The following is a 25,496-nucleotide window of genomic DNA, read 5'->3' as shown; positions in this document are numbered from 1 at the left end:
CGGCGCCGTGTTCCCCATTGATTGGCCAGACTCCTTGTGCTTTGGCGTTGTCATGGTGACAATCCGCCGTATGCAGAAATCTGCTTGCACCAGCCTACCGCAGATGCTGATAGGCTGTGCCCGCTAGTCGCTTGTTGTCATGGTTGTCAGGGCAACCATAGACAGCGTCCTGGGAGTGATCTGCCGGCCGCAATGTGTACACCTTACTTACGCCGTTACACACCCAGCTGCATGCTGTACATTGCGTCTATCAATCGGGCGTCATTATTCATGGCCCATCCACCGTTCTATATGTGTGAAAGGGGGAAATGATCCTACGCATCTGGGGGGGCTACATACGTGCATATCAAACACCAGATGAAGCTATAGCACCAGATGTAATACTTGATCTATCAATCACATAGCATGCAGAAACACATTTGACCCTAATGTATTCTTTATCATTGAGCCAATTGATAAGCACTATAAAATAGTTAAGATCGGGCAAATATATGCGGGGATGCATATGTAGATGGTCTAATAAGGGATCAAGCCGTAGAGGGGCTACGAGGTGGGAGGGGTGGGTGAGGGAGGAAGAGGGTAGAGGAGGGGAGGGGGGGGGGGGGGAAATGGAGTCAAAACAAGGGGGAGGGCTGGGGGAGACAGGAATAGGGGGTCCCCAAGAGGGGGGATCCTCAGGAACATCTGACCACATAAAAGGTGGCCAGGTTAAAATGGCATTGCCAGGAGTGCCTGCAAGGACATCAGAAAATATGTTACAGGACTGGGTGGATATATGTTGGTTCGTCCCTGACCTGGTGTCATTTGACACATTTTGGTTAACCACTGTCACTCACCCAATCGGGTTACATATTAAGATACAGATCAAATAAAGCCTTTAATTGAGAACTCTTCATTGAGACCTCTAGGGGCCACAGAGTCCAACCGAAAGATCCATGCTAGTTCCAACTGTAGCAATTTCTTATCAAGGTCTCCACCCCTCTTCCCCTGTTTCCATTGCTGGACCCCCCAAAAGGAAATCTTAAGGGGCTCGGTTGGATGGTACTCGTTCATGTGTTTAGCAACTGAGGTATCTCGTCTGTGTTTTATGTCTCCCACATGTTCTAGAACTCTGTCCTTCAAGGCCCTTGTCGTTTTACCTACATAAATCAGGTTGCATTCGCATGTGGCTGCATATACTAGGCCACGTGTGTTACAATTCACAAAGGACCTGATTGTAAACGTCCTGTTTGTCCCTTTTGCCCAGAAGTCCTTCTTTTTCGCTATATATGGGCAGGCCTTACAGTGGCCACATCTATAACAACCATTAGGCTTGGGTGGTAGCCAGTTCAAATGTGTTTTAACCTCTCTGTTGCTAGAGAATGCACTATGCACAAGCATATCCTTCAAGTTCTCAGTCCGTCTATATGTGATAGACGGTTTAGATGTGAGGTGTTTTGTCAAGTCCTTGTCTTGATGTAAGACAGGCCAATATTTGTCCATTATCTCAAAAATTTGATGTGATTGTCTTGAATACGATCCTATCAGTCTGACTGTGGATGGTTCTTTTAATATTGGTGATGTTTTCTTGTCCCTCAAGGTTTCTTCTCTATTGCTTCCTTTTGCCCTTGTGTATGCTCTTCTGATGACCTTCTCAGGAAACCCTCTGTGTTTGAATCTATCACTCAGAAGGGCACTCTCCTCTTCAAAACTATCTTCTGTCGAGCAATTTCTTCTAGCCCTGAGGAACTGTCCAACTGGAATGCCTGCTTTTAGGGATCTCGGGTGGGCACTATCCCAGTGGAGTAGAGCATTTGTAGCTGTCTCCTTCCTGAATATTCTGGTGTTAAGGGAGCCCTCCACATCCTTTGTAATCTCTAGATCCAAAAACGTGATTTTGTTCGGATTTATCTCAAACGTAAAATGCATTCCTATTTTGTTAGAATTTAACAATTCTACAAAGCTGACAAACAGTTCCTCAGGTCCCTCCCATAATAACAGCACGTCATCAATAAATCTTCCCCAGAAGGAGATGTGTGATGTGAAAAACAACAAGTCTTCATTGAAGACCCCTGTGTCTTCCCACCAGCCCAGGAACAGATTCGCATATGAGGGGGCACACGCCGTCCCCATAGCACTGCCCCTGAGCTGGTGGTACCACCTCTCATCGAACATGAACGTGTTGTGGGTCAGTATAAAATTTAGGGCTTTCAAGAGGAAGTCGGAGTGGGCGTTGAGGTGTACACCCCTAGACCTCAGAAAATATTGTACTGCCTGGATGCCGAGGTCGTGTCTGATGTTACTGTACAGAGCCTCGACATCCAGGCTGGCCAGTAACGTGGTCTTAGACACCTGCAGGCCCTGTAGTCTCATCAACACATCCTTTGTATCACGAAGATACGAAGGTAGAGATTCAACGAACGGTCTGAGAAAAGTATCCACATATTGACTGAGAGCATCAGTGAGATTACCTCTGCCCGATACAATCGGTCTGCCTGGTGGATCAGACCTATGTTTGTGGATCTTGGGCAGGGCATAAAAAACTGATGCTATAGGACATTTGATCGACGATTTTAAATGTTCATAATCATTCTTGTCAAGTGCGCCCGAATTTAGACCTTCTAAAAGGAGTTCTTTAAGAGCCTCTTTATGCTCCCTCAGGGGATTTCTCCCCATAAGACCATATTGGTCCCTTTGGTTCAAAATCTTTTCACACATCAATTTGTACTTTTGTTCATCCATAATAACTACATTCCCCCCCTTATCTGCTGACTTGATTATAATTTCTCTATTCCCTGCGAGGTTTTTCAATGCTTCAACCTCCCTGTCTGTTAGATTGCTCTGTCCCTTTCCTCTCTGTAGGGTCTGTTTCTCTAACTTGCGCAGATCCCTTACAACCATGTTCACGAAGGTTTGGACATGAGTGTATTGGGAAAAAGGGGGGCAATATGTGCTCTTATGGTACTGACTACTTGATGGTGTCATTTCCTTCACTCCCTCATTTTCTGCTTGAAGGTCATTTAGGGCTTCTATCGCCAGACTTTCCAGCCTCGCTGAATTTTTGTCTTTACCCTTCTGAGACTCATGTACCTTAATAAGGGCCAGCTTTCTCGCGAACAAATGGACGTCCTTCGTCCATTCGAAAGCCGAGAAGTTGGTCGTGGGGACGAAAGTGAGACCTTTTTGTAAAACAGATATTTCATCCTCAGATAGTGTAGTATTAGACAGATTCACTACCTGTAATGGCATCTGTATTGTGTTCTCAGTCACCATTGGTGTGTGATTTTGCCCTTGCGATGTCCCGTATACCCCCATTTCTCCCGATTCCTGAGAATAGGTGTATTTTTGGGTGATGGTCTGGGGGAGACCCCTTGTGGGGTTTCTATGGTTTGACCTAAAAAACCACCTGCTCCACCCTGCCCTCTATTATCTTGGGGGTTCTGTCTGGGTTTCCTCCCCTTATGAGTGGGTATAGGTCTTTTGTTAGGGCTCTTGGGTTTCTTCCTACGTTGTCTATCTCTATCTGTTGATGAATCAGATTCAAACTCAGATTGGGTCTCACTCTCTCCCTGTGTCTCGTCCCTGTTCGGTATAGGTCCCTTTTTCTCTGTCCAGGAGTAAACTTTGTTATTTTTAAAATCGTCACTGTCCCTTGTAAATTTACGTTGTTTACGTCTTTTAATATCCTCTTTGTAGAGATTTATCCGGGATTCTAGCTTGGCTTCAAGCCTATCAAAGTCTGGGTGCCCCGATGCTTCTAAAATGAGTTTTTGTTGTTGTTGTAGCTTGGTTTTCGTTTTAGCAAGGTGTATGTTCTCATAATCTCTCAAGAATTTCATCTGTTCAAGGGTCTGCCTGGTTTTTAATTCTTCCCACCCTCTCATGAACTCATTGTCTTCAGCATGTGAGTGGGGTTTAGTTAAATTCCTTAGGCCTCTGACCGTGATTCTCTCTTTTAAATATACATCGAAACTTGCTACCTCCCAGACAGATCTAGTATATTCCTTATAAGTTTTGAATATTTCTCGAAAGCCCGGTTCTATGTCTACTCTTTTTGTAATGGAATCGTCCTCTATTCCTGTCTCGGATAAACATAAAGTATCTCTCACCTCCTTAGTAAGAGCATCAACGGTTGGGAGGTCGGCTGATAAGTATGCCATTCCCTTATACCGTATGATCGAGAAAAGACGGTGTTCGGTACACCAAAAAAAATGACTGTAATGTCTCACTACCGAATATATAGTGCGGGTAGCTAACAATTTGTCACACTTTGCCAACAGGCTTGACCCTCTAGCACTGAAATGGTTAATTAAAACCAATTCCCCATAGAGCAATCCTGTTAATTGGACTGCCGTGGGGATTTGCTCACCAAGTATTATCAGTCTTTACACACAACTTCTCTTGCATATATAAAAAGTATAAGCATTGCATCTAATAGGGTCACAAGCGAAAAACTACTGTGGGGGTCTTTGCTGATCCCCCCCAAAAGATTTGCACATTTGTGCTGTGAACTTAGGGTGTAGCTATCCCACAGTGCTGTCGCTAAATATCAGACTAGACCAAATGGACGCGTTGCTGTGCAGAGATAGGTGTTAACTGTATGACACACTGTTGGCCTGATTCACACCGTATGTGCAGGTCAAACTCGGTATTAAATTGAGGTCCCCATAGGGGACATATGAGCCTTCATAGAAGGTAGCTGGGTGGATATATGTTCACCAACAAGGTGTATGAGCAGTGCAATATAGACGTTAGAATAGTGTCACTCAACAATTGTTTCGCCTCATAAAGCGAGGCGTCGTCAGGAGTTTGTGATAACATAACATTCATATATACAATATATTACAATATGTACAGCCCTCCACCCGACCAACAAAGATTCCCCCAGCACCACGCTCAAGTCAGAGCTGAATGTGAATAAAGGCAGGGCGCTTAAATAGCGATGTATCCCATCCACCCCCTTGAATTGACTCCACCCCCTGTATATGCACCCATCCAGGCTCATCTAACACTTGTTGGGGTATCAATGTCGGCGCCCTGTATCCCTCATAATGTCCCTCTGCGCAGTGTAATGTTCGCATGTCAGTCCGGCGTGTGACGCCGTCTCCGACAACGTCACATCCGCCGGCGCCGTGTTCCCCATTGATTGGCCAGACTCCTTGTGCTTTGGCGTTGTCATGGTGACAATCCGCCGTATGCAGAAATCTGCTTGCACCAGCCTACCGCAGATGCTGATAGGCTGTGCCCGCTAGTCGCTTGTTGTCATGGTTGTCAGGGCAACCATAGACAGCGTCCTGGGAGTGATCTGCCGGCCGCAATGTGTACACCTTACTTACGCCGTTACACACCCAGCTGCATGCTGTACATTGCGTCTATCAATCGGGCGTCATTATTCATGGCCCATCCACCGTTCTATATGTGTGAAAGGGGGAAATGATCCTACGCATCTGGGGGGGCTACATACGTGCATATCAAACACCAGATGAAGCTATAGCACCAGATGTAATACTTGATCTATCAATCACATAGCATGCAGAAACACATTTGACCCTAATGTATTCTTTATCATTGAGCCAATTGATAAGCACTATAAAATAGTTAAGATCGGGCAAATATATGCGGGGATGCATATGTAGATGGTCTAATAAGGGATCAAGCCGTAGAGGGGCTACGAGGTGGGAGGGGTGGGTGAGGGAGGAAGAGGGTAGAGGAGGGGAGGGGGGGGGGGGGGAAATGGAGTCAAAACAAGGGGGAGGGCTGGGGGAGACAGGAATAGGGGGTCCCCAAGAGGGGGGATCCTCAGGAACATCTGACCACATAAAAGGTGGCCAGGTTAAAATGGCATTGCCAGGAGTGCCTGCAAGGACATCAGAAAATATGTTACAGGACTGGGTGGATATATGTTGGTTCGTCCCTGACCTGGTGTCATTTGACACATTTTGGTTAACCACTGTCACTCACCCAATCGGGTTACATATTAAGATACAGATCAAATAAAGCCTTTAATTGAGAACTCTTCATTGAGACCTCTAGGGGCCACAGAGTCCAACCGAAAGATCCATGCTAGTTCCAACTGTAGCAATTTCTTATCAAGGTCTCCACCCCTCTTCCCCTGTTTCCATTGCTGGACCCCCCAAAAGGAAATCTTAAGGGGCTCGGTTGGATGGTACTCGTTCATGTGTTTAGCAACTGAGGTATCTCGTCTGTGTTTTATGTCTCCCACATGTTCTAGAACTCTGTCCTTCAAGGCCCTTGTCGTTTTACCTACATAAATCAGGTTGCATTCGCATGTGGCTGCATATACTAGGCCACGTGTGTTACAATTCACAAAGGACCTGATTGTAAACGTCCTGTTTGTCCCTTTTGCCCAGAAGTCCTTCTTTTTCGCTATATATGGGCAGGCCTTACAGTGGCCACATCTATAACAACCATTAGGCTTGGGTGGTAGCCAGTTCAAATGTGTTTTAACCTCTCTGTTGCTAGAGAATGCACTATGCACAAGCATATCCTTCAAGTTCTCAGTCCGTCTATATGTGATAGACGGTTTAGATGTGAGGTGTTTTGTCAAGTCCTTGTCTTGATGTAAGACAGGCCAATATTTGTCCATTATCTCAAAAATTTGATGTGATTGTCTTGAATACGATCCTATCAGTCTGACTGTGGATGGTTCTTTTAATATTGGTGATGTTTTCTTGTCCCTCAAGGTTTCTTCTCTATTGCTTCCTTTTGCCCTTGTGTATGCTCTTCTGATGACCTTCTCAGGAAACCCTCTGTGTTTGAATCTATCACTCAGAAGGGCACTCTCCTCTTCAAAACTATCTTCTGTCGAGCAATTTCTTCTAGCCCTGAGGAACTGTCCAACTGGAATGCCTGCTTTTAGGGATCTCGGGTGGGCACTATCCCAGTGGAGTAGAGCATTTGTAGCTGTCTCCTTCCTGAATATTCTGGTGTTAAGGGAGCCCTCCACATCCTTTGTAATCTCTAGATCCAAAAACGTGATTTTGTTCGGATTTATCTCAAACGTAAAATGCATTCCTATTTTGTTAGAATTTAACAATTCTACAAAGCTGACAAACAGTTCCTCAGGTCCCTCCCATAATAACAGCACGTCATCAATAAATCTTCCCCAGAAGGAGATGTGTGATGTGAAAAACAACAAGTCTTCATTGAAGACCCCTGTGTCTTCCCACCAGCCCAGGAACAGATTCGCATATGAGGGGGCACACGCCGTCCCCATAGCACTGCCCCTGAGCTGGTGGTACCACCTCTCATCGAACATGAACGTGTTGTGGGTCAGTATAAAATTTAGGGCTTTCAAGAGGAAGTCGGAGTGGGCGTTGAGGTGTACACCCCTAGACCTCAGAAAATATTGTACTGCCTGGATGCCGAGGTCGTGTCTGATGTTACTGTACAGAGCCTCGACATCCAGGCTGGCCAGTAACGTGGTCTTAGACACCTGCAGGCCCTGTAGTCTCATCAACACATCCTTTGTATCACGAAGATACGAAGGTAGAGATTCAACGAACGGTCTGAGAAAAGTATCCACATATTGACTGAGAGCATCAGTGAGATTACCTCTGCCCGATACAATCGGTCTGCCTGGTGGATCAGACCTATGTTTGTGGATCTTGGGCAGGGCATAAAAAACTGATGCTATAGGACATTTGATCGACGATTTTAAATGTTCATAATCATTCTTGTCAAGTGCGCCCGAATTTAGACCTTCTAAAAGGAGTTCTTTAAGAGCCTCTTTATGCTCCCTCAGGGGATTTCTCCCCATAAGACCATATTGGTCCCTTTGGTTCAAAATCTTTTCACACATCAATTTGTACTTTTGTTCATCCATAATAACTACATTCCCCCCCTTATCTGCTGACTTGATTATAATTTCTCTATTCCCTGCGAGGTTTTTCAATGCTTCAACCTCCCTGTCTGTTAGATTGCTCTGTCCCTTTCCTCTCTGTAGGGTCTGTTTCTCTAACTTGCGCAGATCCCTTACAACCATGTTCACGAAGGTTTGGACATGAGTGTATTGGGAAAAAGGGGGGCAATATGTGCTCTTATGGTACTGACTACTTGATGGTGTCATTTCCTTCACTCCCTCATTTTCTGCTTGAAGGTCATTTAGGGCTTCTATCGCCAGACTTTCCAGCCTCGCTGAATTTTTGTCTTTACCCTTCTGAGACTCATGTACCTTAATAAGGGCCAGCTTTCTCGCGAACAAATGGACGTCCTTCGTCCATTCGAAAGCCGAGAAGTTGGTCGTGGGGACGAAAGTGAGACCTTTTTGTAAAACAGATATTTCATCCTCAGATAGTGTAGTATTAGACAGATTCACTACCTGTAATGGCATCTGTATTGTGTTCTCAGTCACCATTGGTGTGTGATTTTGCCCTTGCGATGTCCCGTATACCCCCATTTCTCCCGATTCCTGAGAATAGGTGTATTTTTGGGTGATGGTCTGGGGGAGACCCCTTGTGGGGTTTCTATGGTTTGACCTAAAAAACCACCTGCTCCACCCTGCCCTCTATTATCTTGGGGGTTCTGTCTGGGTTTCCTCCCCTTATGAGTGGGTATAGGTCTTTTGTTAGGGCTCTTGGGTTTCTTCCTACGTTGTCTATCTCTATCTGTTGATGAATCAGATTCAAACTCAGATTGGGTCTCACTCTCTCCCTGTGTCTCGTCCCTGTTCGGTATAGGTCCCTTTTTCTCTGTCCAGGAGTAAACTTTGTTATTTTTAAAATCGTCACTGTCCCTTGTAAATTTACGTTGTTTACGTCTTTTAATATCCTCTTTGTAGAGATTTATCCGGGATTCTAGCTTGGCTTCAAGCCTATCAAAGTCTGGGTGCCCCGATGCTTCTAAAATGAGTTTTTGTTGTTGTTGTAGCTTGGTTTTCGTTTTAGCAAGGTGTATGTTCTCATAATCTCTCAAGAATTTCATCTGTTCAAGGGTCTGCCTGGTTTTTAATTCTTCCCACCCTCTCATGAACTCATTGTCTTCAGCATGTGAGTGGGGTTTAGTTAAATTCCTTAGGCCTCTGACCGTGATTCTCTCTTTTAAATATACATCGAAACTTGCTACCTCCCAGACAGATCTAGTATATTCCTTATAAGTTTTGAATATTTCTCGAAAGCCCGGTTCTATGTCTACTCTTTTTGTAATGGAATCGTCCTCTATTCCTGTCTCGGATAAACATAAAGTATCTCTCACCTCCTTAGTAAGAGCATCAACGGTTGGGAGGTCGGCTGATAAGTATGCCATTCCCTTATACCGTATGATCGAGAAAAGACGGTGTTCGGTACACCAAAAAAAATGACTGTAATGTCTCACTACCGAATATATAGTGCGGGTAGCTAACAATTTGTCACACTTTGCCAACAGGCTTGACCCTCTAGCACTGAAATGGTTAATTAAAACCAATTCCCCATAGAGCAATCCTGTTAATTGGACTGCCGTGGGGATTTGCTCACCAAGTATTATCAGTCTTTACACACAACTTCTCTTGCATATATAAAAAGTATAAGCATTGCATCTAATAGGGTCACAAGCGAAAAACTACTGTGGGGGTCTTTGCTGATCCCCCCCAAAAGATTTGCACATTTGAATTGACTCCACCCCCTGTATATGCACCCATCCAGGCTCACCTAACACTTGTTGGGGTATCAATGTCGGCGCCCTGTATCCCTCATAATGTCCCTCTGCGCAGTGTAATGTTCGCATGTCAGTCCGGCGTGTGACGCCGTCTCCGACAACGTCACATCCGCCGGCGCCGTGTTCCCCATTGATTGGCCAGACTCCTTGTGCTTTGGCGTTGTCATGGTGACAATCCGCCGTATGCAGAAATCTGCTTGCACCAGCCTACCGCAGATGCTGATAGGCTGTGCCCGCTAGTCGCTTGTTGTCATGGTTGTCAGGGCAACCATAGACAGCGTCCTGGGAGTGATCTGCCGGCCGCAATGTGTACACCTTACTTACGCCGTTACACACCCAGCTGCATGCTGTACATTGCGTCTATCAATCGGGCGTCATTATTCATGGCCCATCCACCGTTCTATATGTGTGAAAGGGGGAAATGATCCTACGCATCTGGGGGGGGCTACATACGTGCATATCAAACACCAGATGAAGCTATAGCACCAGATGTAATACTTGATCTATCAATCACATAGCATGCAGAAACACATTTGACCCTAATGTATTCTTTATCATTGAGCCAATTGATAAGCACTATAAAATAGTTAAGATCGGGCAAATATATGCGGGGATGCATATGTGTTTCTGCATGCTATGTGATTGATAGATCAAGTATTACATCTGGTGCTATAGCTTCATCTGGTGTTTGATATGCACGTATGTAGCCCCCCCAGATGCGTAGGATCATTTCCCCCTTTCACACATATAGAACGGTGGATGGGCCATGAATAATGACGCCCGATTGATAGACGCAATGTACAGCATGCAGCTGGGTGTGTAACGGCGTAAGTAAGGTGTACACATTGCGGCCGGCAGATCACTCCCAGGACGCTGTCTATGGTTGCCCTGACAACCATGACAACAAGCGACTAGCGGGCACAGCCTATCAGCATCTGCGGTAGGCTGGTGCAAGCAGATTTCTGCATACGGCGGATTGTCACCATGACAACGCCAAAGCACAAGGAGTCTGGCCAATCAATGGGGAACACGGCGCCGGCGGATGTGACGTTGTCGGAGACGGCGTCACACGCCGGACTGACATGCGAACATTACACTGCGCAGAGGGACATTATGAGGGATACAGGGCGCCGACATTGATACCCCAACAAGTGTTAGGTGAGCCTGGATGGGTGCATATACAGGGGGTGGAGTCAATTCAAGGGGGTGGATGGGATACATCGCTATTTAAGCGCCCTGCCTTTATTCACATTCAGCTCTGACTTGAGCGTGGTGCTGGGAGAATCTTTGTTGGTCGGGTGGAGGGCTGTACATATTGTAATATATTGTATATATGAATGTTATGTTATCACAAACTCCTGACGACGCCTCGCTTTATGAGGCGAAACAATTGTTGAGTGACACTATTCTAACGTCTATATTGCACTGCTCATACACCTTGTTGGTGAACATATATCCACCCAGCTACCTTCTATGAAGGCTCATATGTCCCCTATGGGGACCTCAATTTAATACCGAGTTTGACCTGCACATACGGTGTGAATCAGGCCAACAGTGTGTCATACAGTTAACACCTATCTCTGCACAGCAACGCGTCCATTTGGTCTAGTCTGATATTTAGCGACAGCACTGTGGGATAGCTACACCCTAAGTTCACAGCACAAATGTGCAAATCTTTTGGGGGGGATCAGCAAAGACCCCCACAGTAGTTTTTCGCTTGTGACCCTATTAGATGCAATGCTTATACTTTTTATATATGCAAGAGAAGTTGTGTGTAAAGACTGATAATACTTGGTGAGCAAATCCCCACGGCAGTCCAATTAACAGGATTGCTCTATGGGGAATTGGTTTTAATTAACCATTTCAGTGCTAGAGGGTCAAGCCTGTTGGCAAAGTGTGACAAATTGTTAGCTACCCGCACTATATATTCGGTAGTGAGACATTACAGTCATTTTTTTTGGTGTACCGAACACCGTCTTTTCTCGATCATACGGTATAAGGGAATGGCATACTTATCAGCCGACCTCCCAACCGTTGATGCTCTTACTAAGGAGGTGAGAGATACTTTATGTTTATCCGAGACAGGAATAGAGGACGATTCCATTACAAAAAGAGTAGACATAGAACCGGGCTTTCGAGAAATATTCAAAACTTATAAGGAATATACTAGATCTGTCTGGGAGGTAGCAAGTTTCGATGTATATTTAAAAGAGAGAATCACGGTCAGAGGCCTAAGGAATTTAACTAAACCCCACTCACATGCTGAAGACAATGAGTTCATGAGAGGGTGGGAAGAATTAAAAACCAGGCAGACCCTTGAACAGATGAAATTCTTGAGAGATTATGAGAACATACACCTTGCTAAAACGAAAACCAAGCTACAACAACAACAAAAACTCATTTTAGAAGCATCGGGGCACCCAGACTTTGATAGGCTTGAAGCCAAGCTAGAATCCCGGATAAATCTCTACAAAGAGGATATTAAAAGACGTAAACAACGTAAATTTACAAGGGACAGTGACGATTTTAAAAATAACAAAGTTTACTCCTGGACAGAGAAAAAGGGACCTATACCGAACAGGGACGAGACACAGGGAGAGAGTGAGACCCAATCTGAGTTTGAATCTGATTCATCAACAGATAGAGATAGACAACGTAGGAAGAAACCCAAGAGCCCTAACAAAAGACCTATACCCACTCATAAGGGGAGGAAACCCAGACAGAACCCCCAAGATAATAGAGGGCAGGGTGGAGCAGGTGGTTTTTTAGGTCAAACCATAGAAACCCCACAAGGGGTCTCCCCCAGACCATCACCCAAAAATACACCTATTCTCAGGAATCGGGAGAAATGGGGGTATACGGGACATCGCAAGGGCAAAATCACACACCAATGGTGACTGAGAACACAATACAGATGCCATTACAGGTAGTGAATCTGTCTAATACTACACTATCTGAGGATGAAATATCTGTTTTACAAAAAGGTCTCACTTTCGTCCCCACGACCAACTTCTCGGCTTTCGAATGGACGAAGGACGTCCATTTGTTCGCGAGAAAGCTGGCCCTTATTAAGGTACATGAGTCTCAGAAGGGTAAAGACAAAAATTCAGCGAGGCTGGAAAGTCTGGCGATAGAAGCCCTAAATGACCTTCAAGCAGAAAATGAGGGAGTGAAGGAAATGACACCATCAAGTAGTCAGTACCATAAGAGCACATATTGCCCCCCTTTTTCCCAATACACTCATGTCCAAACCTTCGTGAACATGGTTGTAAGGGATCTGCGCAAGTTAGAGAAACAGACCCTACAGAGAGGAAAGGGACAGAGCAATCTAACAGACAGGGAGGTTGAAGCATTGAAAAACCTCGCAGGGAATAGAGAAATTATAATCAAGTCAGCAGATAAGGGGGGGAATGTAGTTATTATGGATGAACAAAAGTACAAATTGATGTGTGAAAAGATTTTGAACCAAAGGGACCAATATGGTCTTATGGGGAGAAATCCCCTGAGGGAGCATAAAGAGGCTCTTAAAGAACTCCTTTTAGAAGGTCTAAATTCGGGCGCACTTGACAAGAATGATTATGAACATTTAAAATCGTCGATCAAATGTCCTATAGCATCAGTTTTTTATGCCCTGCCCAAGATCCACAAACATAGGTCTGATCCACCAGGCAGACCGATTGTATCGGGCAGAGGTAATCTCACTGATGCTCTCAGTCAATATGTGGATACTTTTCTCAGACCGTTCGTTGAATCTCTACCTTCGTATCTTCGTGATACAAAGGATGTGTTGATGAGACTACAGGGCCTGCAGGTGTCTAAGACCACGTTACTGGCCAGCCTGGATGTCGAGGCTCTGTACAGTAACATCAGACACGACCTCGGCATCCAGGCAGTACAATATTTTCTGAGGTCTAGGGGTGTACACCTCAACGCCCACTCCGACTTCCTCTTGAAAGCCCTAAATTTTATACTGACCCACAACACGTTCATGTTCGATGAGAGGTGGTACCACCAGCTCAGGGGCAGTGCTATGGGGACGGCGTGTGCCCCCTCATATGCGAATCTGTTCCTGGGCTGGTGGGAAGACACAGGGGTCTTCAATGAAGACTTGTTGTTTTTCACATCACACATCTCCTTCTGGGGAAGATTTATTGATGACGTGCTGTTATTATGGGAGGGACCTGAGGAACTGTTTGTCAGCTTTGTAGAATTGTTAAATTCTAACAAAATAGGAATGCATTTTACGTTTGAGATAAATCCGAACAAAATCACGTTTTTGGATCTAGAGATTACAAAGGATGTGGAGGGCTCCCTTAACACCAGAATATTCAGGAAGGAGACAGCTACAAATGCTCTACTCCACTGGGATAGTGCCCACCCGAGATCCCTAAAAGCAGGCATTCCAGTTGGACAGTTCCTCAGGGCTAGAAGAAATTGCTCGACAGAAGATAGTTTTGAAGAGGAGAGTGCCCTTCTGAGTGATAGATTCAAACACAGAGGGTTTCCTGAGAAGGTCATCAGAAGAGCATACACAAGGGCAAAAGGAAGCAATAGAGAAGAAACCTTGAGGGACAAGAAAACATCACCAATATTAAAAGAACCATCCACAGTCAGACTGATAGGATCGTATTCAAGACAATCACATCAAATTTTTGAGATAATGGACAAATATTGGCCTGTCTTACATCAAGACAAGGACTTGACAAAACACCTCACATCTAAACCGTCTATCACATATAGACGGACTGAGAACTTGAAGGATATGCTTGTGCATAGTGCATTCTCTAGCAACAGAGAGGTTAAAACACATTTGAACTGGCTACCACCCAAGCCTAATGGTTGTTATAGATGTGGCCACTGTAAGGCCTGCCCATATATAGCGAAAAAGAAGGACTTCTGGGCAAAAGGGACAAACAGGACGTTTACAATCAGGTCCTTTGTGAATTGTAACACACGTGGCCTAGTATATGCAGCCACATGCGAATGCAACCTGATTTATGTAGGTAAAACGACAAGGGCCTTGAAGGACAGAGTTCTAGAACATGTGGGAGACATAAAACACAGACGAGATACCTCAGTTGCTAAACACATGAACGAGTACCATCCAACCGAGCCCCTTAAGATTTCCTTTTGGGGGGTCCAGAAATGGAAACAGGGAAAGAGGGGTGGAGACCTTGATAAGAAATTGCTACAGTTGGAACTAGCATGGATCTTTCGGTTGGACTCTGTGGCCCCTAGAGGTCTCAATGAAGAGTTCTCAATTAAAGGCTTTATTTGATCTGTATCTTAATATGTAACCCGATTGGGTGAGTGACAGTGGTTAACCAAAATGTGTCAAATGACACCAGGTCAGGGACGAACCAACATATATCCACCCAGTCCTGTAACATATTTTCTGATGTCCTTGCAGGCACTCCTGGCAATGCCATTTTAACCTGGCCACCTTTTATGTGGTCAGATGTTCCTGAGGATCCCCCCTCTTGGGGACCCCCTATTCCTGTCTCCCCCAGCCCTCCCCCTTGTTTTGACTCCATTTCCCCCCCCCCCTCCCCTCCTCTACCCTCTTCCTCCCTCACCCACCCCTCCCACCTCGTAGCCCCTCTACGGCTTGATCCCTTATTAGACCATCTACATATGCATCCCCGCATATATTTGCCCGATCTTAACTATTTTATAGTGCTTATCAATTGGCTCAATGATAAAGAATACATTAGGGTCAAATGTGTTTCTGCATGCTATGTGATTGATAGATCAAGTATTACATCTGGTGCTATAGCTTCATCTGGTGTTTGATATGCACGTATGTAGCCCCCCCAGATGCGTAGGATCATTTCCCCCTTTCACACATATAGAACGGTGGATGGGCCATGAATAATGACGCCCGATTGATAGACGCAATGTACAGCATGCAGCTGGGTGTGTAACGGCGTAAGTAAGGTGTACACATTGCGGCCGGCAGATCACTCCCAGGACGCTGTCTATGGTTGCCCTGACAACCATGACAACAAGCGACTAGCGGGCACAGCCTATCAGCATCTGCGGTAGGCTGGTGCAAGCAGATTTCTGCATACGGCGGATTGTCACCATGACAACGCCAAAGCACAAGGAGTCTGGCCAATCAATGGGGAACACGGCGCCGGCGGATGTGACGTTGTCGGAGACGGCGTCACACGCCGGACTGACATGCGAACATTACACTGCGCAGAGGGACATTATGAGGGATACAGGGCGCCGACATTGATACCCCAACAAGTGTTAGATGAGCCTGGATGGGTGCATATACAGGGGGTGGAGTCAATTCAAGGGGGTGGATGGGATACATCGCTATTTAAGCGCCCTGCCTTTATTCACATTCAGCTCTGACTTGAGCGTGGTGCTGGGGGAATCTTTGTTGGTCGGGTGGAGGGCTGTACATATTGTAATATATTGTATATATGAATGTTATGTTATCACAAACTCCTGACGACGCCTCGCTTTATGAGGCGAAACAATTGTTGAGTGACACTATTCTAACGTCTATATTGCACTGCTCATACACCTTGTTGGTGAACATATATCCACCCAGCTACCTTCTATGAAGGCTCATATGTCCCCTATGGGGACCTCAATTTAATACCGAGTTTGACCTGCACATACGGTGTGAATCAGGCCAACAGTGTGTCATACAGTTAACACCTATCTCTGCACAGCAACGCGTCCATTTGGTCTAGTCTGATATTTAGCGACAGCACTGTGGGATAGCTACACCCTAAGTTCACAGCACAAATGTGCAAATCTTTTGGGGGGGATCAGCAAAGACCCCCACAGTAGTTTTTCGCTTGTGACCCTATTAGATGCAATGCTTATACTTTTTATATATGCAAGAGAAGTTGTGTGTAAAGACTGATAATACTTGGTGAGCAAATCCCCACGGCAGTCCAATTAACAGGATTGCTCTATGGGGAATTGGTTTTAATTAACCATTTCAGTGCTAGAGGGTCAAGCCTGTTGGCAAAGTGTGACAAAGAGAATAAAGATACGCTAGATGCCCCGGTAACAGAAATAGAGTTTAAAGAGGCAGTACATTTGCTTAAAATCGGTAAGAGTCCGGGTCCCGACGGCTTCACCTCGGAGTTCTATAAAGCATTCATAGAGGAGATAGCACCTGACTATTGTTTAATGATTAATAATCTGGATGAAAGTGAGACCTTTTCTAGAGAATCAAATCAGGCCACAATCACCCTAATACATAAAGAAGGTAAAGATCCCCTACAGTGTAGCAACTATCGTCCCATTTCGGTAATTAATATTGATGTTAAAATATATTCAAAAATTCTAACATTAAGACTGGAAAAGGTGTTAGATCAGCTACTGGGGAAGGAGCAGATGGGTTTTAGAAAATCGGGCAGACTATCGGATAATATTTCAGCAGCAATAAACTTTATATATAACGCAAAAATTCGTAATGAAGATGCCATCTTAGCGGCCATTGACGCTGAAAAGGCGTTTGACCGTATTTCAAGACCATTTATCTACACAACTTTAGAACACTATGGTATTGGTCCCATCTTTATCAAACGAATCAAAAATCTATATTTAAACCAAACAGCCAGAGTAAAAATCAACGGTACCTTGACACACTCCTTCCCTTTGGGGAACGGCGTGAGGCAGGGATGTCCAATCTCCCCGCTGATATTCAATTTAGGCATAGAAGTGTTAATACGCATGATCCATTCTGACAGGGAGATATCTGGGTGGCATATAGGTAACTATGAAAGTAAACTACTAGCATACGCGGACGACCTTCTTTTGACATTAACCAATCCCCTGACCTCTTTCGAAGAAGCAAATAAAATAATAACTGAATTTTCCAAATACTCGAACTATAAAGTAAACAACTCTAAAACTACAGTATTAAACATAAAAAGTCCCGCCGAAATATTGAGTACCCTACAACTAAGGTATGGCATTCATTATACCAATTCTCATATTAAATATCTCGGTATCAACTTATGTAGTGATTTCAATGATCTATTCAAACATAATTATACACCAGTGCAAAAAGATTGTGAGAAGATACTGAGTAAAATGAAAAATGCCCAATTTAATACAATTGGGAAAATCAACTTTATAAAAATGAAAATTCTTCCTAAAATAATATTTACAGTACAAAATTTGCCAATAAACATCCAAAGGAATTGGTATAATGTCTGGAACAATATATTTCAAAATTTCATATGGAGAACACCAAACCGCAGAATTTCATATAAGATAATAAGCAGGCATAAGAAATTGGGAGGAATGGGGGCACCAAATATTAAACGATATGCCCAATGTTTCCAATTGCAAAGAATTTTAGATCTCAGGATGTGCGACCCGAAGAGATTCTGGACAACATATGAAAGAAGTCTGTTTAATTACGATATGTTGGATTCATGGCACCCCCACACGGTAGCAAAACTCCTCCCTTCTATCAGCCATCCATTATTAGCACCTGCAATTAAAACCCACATGGAAGTTATAAGATCTATGTCAAAGAGCAATAAAATATCATTACTAACCACTCTACGCAATAACCCAGATTTTCAACCTGGCTTAACTTCAGGGTGGCTCAAGGAATGTGGGCTCCCTCGAGATGTTAGAATCCTAGACTTGGTTGGCCACAGAGATTCCACATTGAGGGAGATTTATAACATGGTCAGAATGGATAATGGGCTGTGGAGCTTCCAGGTCAGGAGCTACCTTTCCAAACATAAGGATAATATAAGTAAAACCATAAATATTTATGAAAAGTGTTTTCTTCATTCGAGGGTGGGGAAGGGAATGACAGCAAATTTATATTTTTTTCTTGACAGTTGTCAAACTGATCCTCTACCTAAGTTCTGTAGAAGCTGGGAACAAGACCTAAATCATATCCAAAACTTGGACTGGGGAGCAGTATTCCAGGAAATTTGGACCCCCAGCTATACCTCATTTCAACTTGTTAATTATAAACTCATGACGAGATGGTACTTCACACCCTCTAAGATGGCTAAATTTAAAGGCGGAAATGGGAACTGTTGGAGATGTCTTACTGCATTTGGTTCACATATGCATATGTGGTGGTCGTGCCCGGTTATACAGAACTTTTGGAGAGAGATAGGAGATTTCATTAAACTTCCTTCCCCTTTTCATCCCAGTACCGCTCTGTTGAGTTGCATGGAACCTGACCGCTTTAGACATGCAAATAAACTAGTAATCCCTGCAGCAATTGTGGCCAGGAAACTTATAGCAAAATCCTGGAAGAACCCCGAAGCTCCCAGTATGGATATGGATGATGTCAGATTTTTGCAAGGTGGCGAGGGCAGTGTAGAAGATGCTGGCACCAACAAACAAGTGGAGGAATGGAAAATTGCATGGGAAAAAATAAGTAACATATAATATGTAGTTGAGTATTTGAAGTGGAGGGGATGAGGAGAAAAGAACCAAATAACCACTATATTACCAACTGAAATTGTAAGGATAAATGGATGGATGAATGTGCAGATGCATAGATATATGTTGAAGTATAGAAGGCACTTATATGAATGTGTATGAAAGGTGTAATAAGAGTAATTGCTTTGCTTCTCAGCTTAGATATGTGACCTGTTTGTGCATGAGGCCTGTCCCCTCCATTGGCTTGGTCCGGCCCTGATGGCTCATGCATGGAGGGCATGTCCATAAAATAAGTAGGTGGTCGGAAAGGGATATTAACCACTTAATGTTAAGATGGGTAGGTGGAGTTTGTTTTTTTGCTGGTGCTTGTGTTTTTTTTTTTGTTTTTCTTACTTTCTTTTTTCTCTCTCTTACTATAATTAGTTTGACCTGAGCCACTGGTGGAATATTTGATATATTGTAGTGATGATGGAGTGAGGGAGGGGGGGAGGAGAGGAAAGAAAATCAAACTATGATGCAGACCTGAGACCCACGTATGATGGCTTCACAGCTGTCACATGGTCATATCTGGGTCACATACCGGCTGAGTTTGAAGAAAAGAAAAAAAAAAAAAAAAAAAAGGAAAGAATCCGTGCCCTGGAGAACCCACGCATACCACCAGTGCAGGAGTCAACAGGATACTGGTGAATTCTGACACTATTATGGCCTACAAATCATCCACTGGTGAGTCATCATCATTTTTGCTGTTACTTTAAATGGTGTACTATATGGGCCAGAATGCACCTACCCTGCCTTTGGAGGAATGGGCTTAGTCAGACCTGTCCAAGTGGCTACCACCGTAGCAGATGATTTCTAGGATGGGGCACTGTAATGCATTTAAAACTTTCCTCATTGTGGATGTGCCGAAAGATCTATGTAATGCTTTTAAGGTACTTCTGTCACCTGTCATGAATTTCAGGATGCATAAATGTACTACCTTATAAGAATGCCATTGTCAACAAAGGTGTTGGCGTCTCCCTTAACATTCTTTTCCCCAGTCTGTGCCCTTAGTGCTAATTAGCACTTTTATATATGAGCGAGGTAGGTAATAAGATGTATACTCTAACGGGCTGATCAGATAGCTTAAAGTAGAATTTTACTTACTCTAGCAGTGCAGGTGGGTGGAAAGTATAGTGATGCTACAACAACCTTTAAGAAAGTCACAATCTCAAATGTAAAGTGTAACGATGGGTGTCAGCAACCAGAGAGAATCTGATTAGTGGTGATCTGCAGTATCACCAAGAATACAGATCTATACCTGATTATGGATGATCTGCAGAATCACTAATAATACAGATATAGTACTAACCTCTAGACACCTGAAGTGTGTAAGTGTTTGGTGTAACAGTAGGAATTGACCCACCGGGGTAGCAGGTGGTCCAATAAGTAGAGAAAGACTCTACTGCAGTCAAGGGCTCCAGGAGGGAGAGTCCCCGACTGGTTTTGCGGCAGGGCCCCCCTCTGAGGAGCAGGGAACCCCTGCAGGAGGACTGGGCACCCAAAGGGTTGGTGACAGCCAGAAGGGTCGGGCAGGCCGGGTTGGCAACACACAGGCAGATAAAGTACAGAGACAGGAGACTGATTCGGTAACCAGGGACAGGCAGGGTCGGCAACAGTAGATCAGATGTGCGAAGGTACCGAATCAGAAAACAGAAGAGAAGTCAGGAGAGATACAACTCATAAACAGATATCAAATAATGCCTAGTCTTGAGTGTGAGGTCCGTGGTCTCACACCCAGGGACTGGTCCAAGGAATAACACAGATGATATACAATATTCCTAGTCTGGGGTGTGAGGTCCGTGGTCTCTACACCCTGGAACTGGTCTAAGGAATAACACAGATGATATACAATATTCCTAGTCTGGGGTGTGAGGTCCGTGGTCTCTCTACACCCTAGAACTGGTCTAAGGAATAACACAGATGATATACAATATTCCTAGTCTGTGGTGTGAGGTCCGTGGTCTCTACACCCTAGAACTGGTCTAAGGAATAACACAGATGATATACAATATTCCTAGTCTGGGGTGCGTGGTCTCTACACCCTGGAACTATGCTAGAGAATAGCACAGATAATAATACAGTGAACTGGCTAAGTGTGGATTCCCAGGCCCTCTTGGTTCCACCACACTGAAGGATCTGACTAAGGTCTGAGTGCTAACACATAGGTATTCGCAACGCCAGACAACCAGCAACTGAACAGCAAGAGATATATATAGTAAAGCGCTCCACAGCGCCGCCCAGCTCCCATCAACCAATCACCTGCTGAGCTGGGATCAGCTGACCGCCTCGATCAGCTGACCCTTCTCCTATTGGCATAAAGAGCCTGTCTTGCGGCGCGCGCGCGTAGCTCTCCATCTGTGTGCACTACTAGGTCCAGACAAACCAGAAGCATGTTGCTGCGGGGAAACCGCCACTCTGTGCGTGGATTCCGCCGCCTCACTGCCAGAACGCGCGACGGTTTCTCCGCAATCCGTCACATAAGGTCCTCAAAATTGCTTTCACCCTTTATTTGTATATTAAGTATGCAAGTTGACACTGATACTACCAGTCATCAGAAAAGACTTCCTAGAGAGCCACACACCGTGGATGTAGAACATAAGTCATAAATTCTTCATTTAAAAATAGCCTTAAAGTAGATCTTTGGTGGTTTAGAAAAACTAAAAACCGACACTTACCTGACGCTTTTATCAGCCCCTTTCAGCTGTCATGTCCTGTGCCATCCTCCTATAATCCTCCGTTTCCCACTGCCAGCCCCGGTCTAATTATGTGGTTTATTAGACTGCAGCTGCGCCGCCGTGACCGCGTGCATGCTCGCTCCTGTGTGCGTCATTGGGAGCTTACTGCGCAGGCGCAGTACAAGGAAACTCCGTATCCCTGATAGCGAATTCTCTGAGTGGCCAAATACTTCTGAGTTGGAAGCATTAGACCAATCACAGGCTGCAGAATTTCTTAATAGAAATTTGAATACCACAGAAAATTTAGACCAATCATAAGACTCTGTAAAACTCAGTAGTATCAGGGTCTTGTGATTGGTCTACAATTTTCGTGGTATTACAATTTCAGCTGTAAATCACTGCATTAGTCCAATACCACTAAGTATTTCCAAATCTTGTGGTTGGCCTAAAATTTCCGATTTTAGGCCAATCACAACAATCAAAATTTGGAAATACTTGGTTGTATTGGACCAATCAGAGAATGCAATAGTTTACTGCGAAATTTACTGCGACATTTTAGACCAATCACAAGACTCAGATACTTCAGAGTTTTACAGAGTCTTATGATTGGTCTAAAATTTCCATGGTATTAAAATTTCCACTGAAAACATTTGCAGCCTATGATTGGTCCAACGTTTCCGAGCTCTGTGACTGGGCTAAAATTTCCTAGTAGCGATAATGCGGTATTTCCATGGAATACTGATTTCTGATTACTGATGCTGTAAGCCTATTTCTGATCAGAAACTCTGAAACTGGTATTCCTCTGACATTTTCTAGCTATCCCTAGTTTCAGGCTTGTGAATACTGGCATAGAGTGCATACCTCCCAACATTTTGAGATAAGTAAGAGGAACACTTTTAAGACTCACCCCTACCAAAACTCTAATCACCCACCACCACACCCCCAGTCTTGCACACTATAAAGAATTCATTAGCAAAAGATATGATTTTATCACTCAAACCAAACAGATCCTTTCCATTATCATTAGTTTTCTTTCATAGTAACATTGGAAATAAGACATACAGTGGAAACTTGGTTTGCGAGCATAATTCCATCTGGAAAAATGCTTGTAATCCTAAGCACTCTTATATCAATCCAATCCACAATCCAAACACATTTATAGAACAATATTTAATAAACAGTACTGTACTTATAAAGTAAACATGCATACAGTAAAACAAATTAACCTGTACTTTACCTTTGAAAAGAATTGTGGTTGGTGGAAACAAGATGATGAGGGTTATTGTGCGCGAAGAATTTCAGTATAAATAACAGAATCGTTGCTATATGTTCACTCACCCTATTCCTTTTCTTTTTGTGCATCTTTAACAAAGAAATCATTTATAAAGGAAACCTGAACTGATTAAAATTATTTAAAATAAACACATGATGAATGATGAATATTACATACTTACCGCCGGTTCCTCTCAGAAGCTCACCATTTTCTTTTTACAATGATCCCTTCCAATTCTGACAATATTTTGTCAGAAGTGAAATATACCAGTTGCTGTCAGTTATATATCAGCTGCTGTCAGTTACAACTGAAATGTGCAAGGTAATGTCCATGTTTCCCTATGGCTCAAGTGGGCAATATTACAGTTTAACAGTGTGCTAACCAGGAAGCTGTTATGGGGGTAATGGCCATTTTCGAAATGGAGGACAGAGAATTCCATTGATCACAGTGGACAAACAGGACTCAGGAGAGGAGAAAGCGATTGATGCGTAGACTACACAGGAGGAAAGTATGAGGCGTTTATGTTTATTTTGACTTTTAATTTTCAGTTCAGGTTCTCTTTAACCACTTAAGCTCTCAGTCAGTTTCACTTTATGCATCCGAGCAATGTTCACCTCCCATTCATTAGCCTATAACTTTATCACTACTTATCACAATGAACTGATCTATATCTTGTTTTTTCTGCCACTAATTAGGCTTTCTTTGGGGGGTACATTTTGCTAAGAGCTACCTTACTGTAAATGCATTTGAACAGTAAGAATAAGAAAAAAAATTAAAAAATTCATTATTTGTCAGTTTTCGGCGATTATAGTTTTAAAATAATACATGCCTCCATAATTAAAACCCATGTATTGTATTTGCCAATTTGTCACGGTTATTGCACCGTTTAAATTATGCCCCTATCACAATGTATCGCGACAATATTTTATTTGGAAATAAAAGAGCATTTTTTTTCCAGTAACACTCCAGGACAGGTACACATTGAGACTTGGCTCCTCCCAGGAACAGGAAATATCCGTCAGCCTCTTTATAAATTAAAGATGGACCAAGGGTCAGGCAGTATTGGATATTTCCTGGTCCAGGAACCAGGTCTCTCTATGTGTGCTCGCTGTCCCGGAGAGCCTGGGTGGCTAAGGATATGTTGGCACAAGGACGGGCCTGGATACCTATGGAGGTCCGTTCCCCTGTGGAGTACCTGTGGGTTTAAGCTGTTGAAGCGCCGTCTCCCAGTGGATTTCAGCCCTGTTGGTCGGCCTGCAGAAAGAAGGCTTCGCTTCAGGAAGGGCTGCCCCGAGGACTCGTCAGGCGGAGGCAGCGGCGCGGTAAGAGGACGTCCGGAGGATGCGAATAGCGGAGGCGGAGTGCGGAAGTCCTCCGGCCGCGACCTCCGGAATTACTTCCGGGTCGCGTGACGTCACTACCGGTTGGCCGGATGAAGAGGGGTAGCCGCCCGGAGTACTCCGCATACGGCGTCTCGTGCATCGTGGAGAATGTCGGAGGTAGAGCAGGAGCCAGGACGGGTAAGACTGCTCTGTGGAGACCCGGGCAGCGGTGGTGACCCTTGTGGGGGCAGCAAACCGTGAGCAGCATAAAAGAGCTGCATGGAGCCTGAGATTGTTTATAAGGGGAAAGCTATGCTTGGAATATAAAGTGTCTCCCTTGTTTTTGCACAAGTGATTGTATATGTGCAACAGGCTTGGATGGTATTGCTTGTTTAATGCAAGATATCCATGTTATGCAAAGTGTTTTTTCTGCATGAGATTTATGATGAACATACACTTGCTTATTGTTTTGGCGAAATATTAATACATATGACAATTTATTGAAACACATGACATTTGTTAGAGACAAGTCAGTTTTTTTCTTTTTGTGTTGTTGGAAGGCACTACTCCAAATGTACCTGACCCTGCAAAACCCTCTAAACAGTGCCCTGTGTGCAATACAAAAGTAAATCCTGCATCAACTAAACTACTATGCAAGGATTGTACTTACAAAGTTATGAAACAAGAATCAGCGTCTCAGAGAGATATTCAGGCTCTGAGACAGGATTTGAAAGATACATTGAAGGAATTTAAGGCTACGTCTGTTCCTTATAAACCAGACACTCCAGCTGAAGGGCAGGCTAATCAAGCCACTCAGCCTGCGGGGTCTGAAGTAATTATCCCCAGAAAAGCTACTAGTAAGACTAATAAGCCCGTTATTCTTTCGGACGAAGAGGAAGCTAGCGATAATGAGGATGTTTCTGCAAGTTCTACGGAAGCACAGGAAATAGAAAATAAACCATCAAAATTTAAATTTCCTGTGGCAGAGACTGAAAGTTTGTTAACGGCCATATACGAAGACTTAAATTTGAATAAAACAATTACTGAGGCAGTTTCAATGCATGATAAATTGTATGAAGGCATGGAAAGTCCACAAGAATTCAATTTTCCAGTACATCAATCAACTAAAAATCTAATTTCAAGCCAGTGGAAAAACCCAGA

The 25,496-nt window shown here is 44.0% G+C and overlaps 1 long non-coding RNA gene across 1 annotated transcript; it reads right to left on the bottom strand.

Moving 5' to 3' along the window:
* Nucleotides 1–18,011: 18,011 nt before the first annotated feature.
* LOC137561581 (uncharacterized) lies at nt 18,012–19,612 on the bottom strand. Its single transcript, XR_011030060.1, has 2 exons — nt 19,549–19,612; nt 18,012–18,106 (listed from the first exon to the last, which is right to left on the bottom strand). It is a non-coding gene; the product is annotated as an uncharacterized lncRNA (long non-coding RNA).
* Between the last annotated feature and the right edge of the window lie 5,884 nt (nt 19,613–25,496).

Source organism: Hyperolius riggenbachi, chromosome 3, assembly GCF_040937935.1.
Source record: "Hyperolius riggenbachi isolate aHypRig1 chromosome 3, aHypRig1.pri, whole genome shotgun sequence".
In the NCBI taxonomy this organism is placed as follows: Eukaryota; Metazoa; Chordata; class Amphibia; order Anura; family Hyperoliidae; genus Hyperolius; species Hyperolius riggenbachi.
This window is presented reverse-complemented; position numbering and strand designations above follow the sequence as displayed.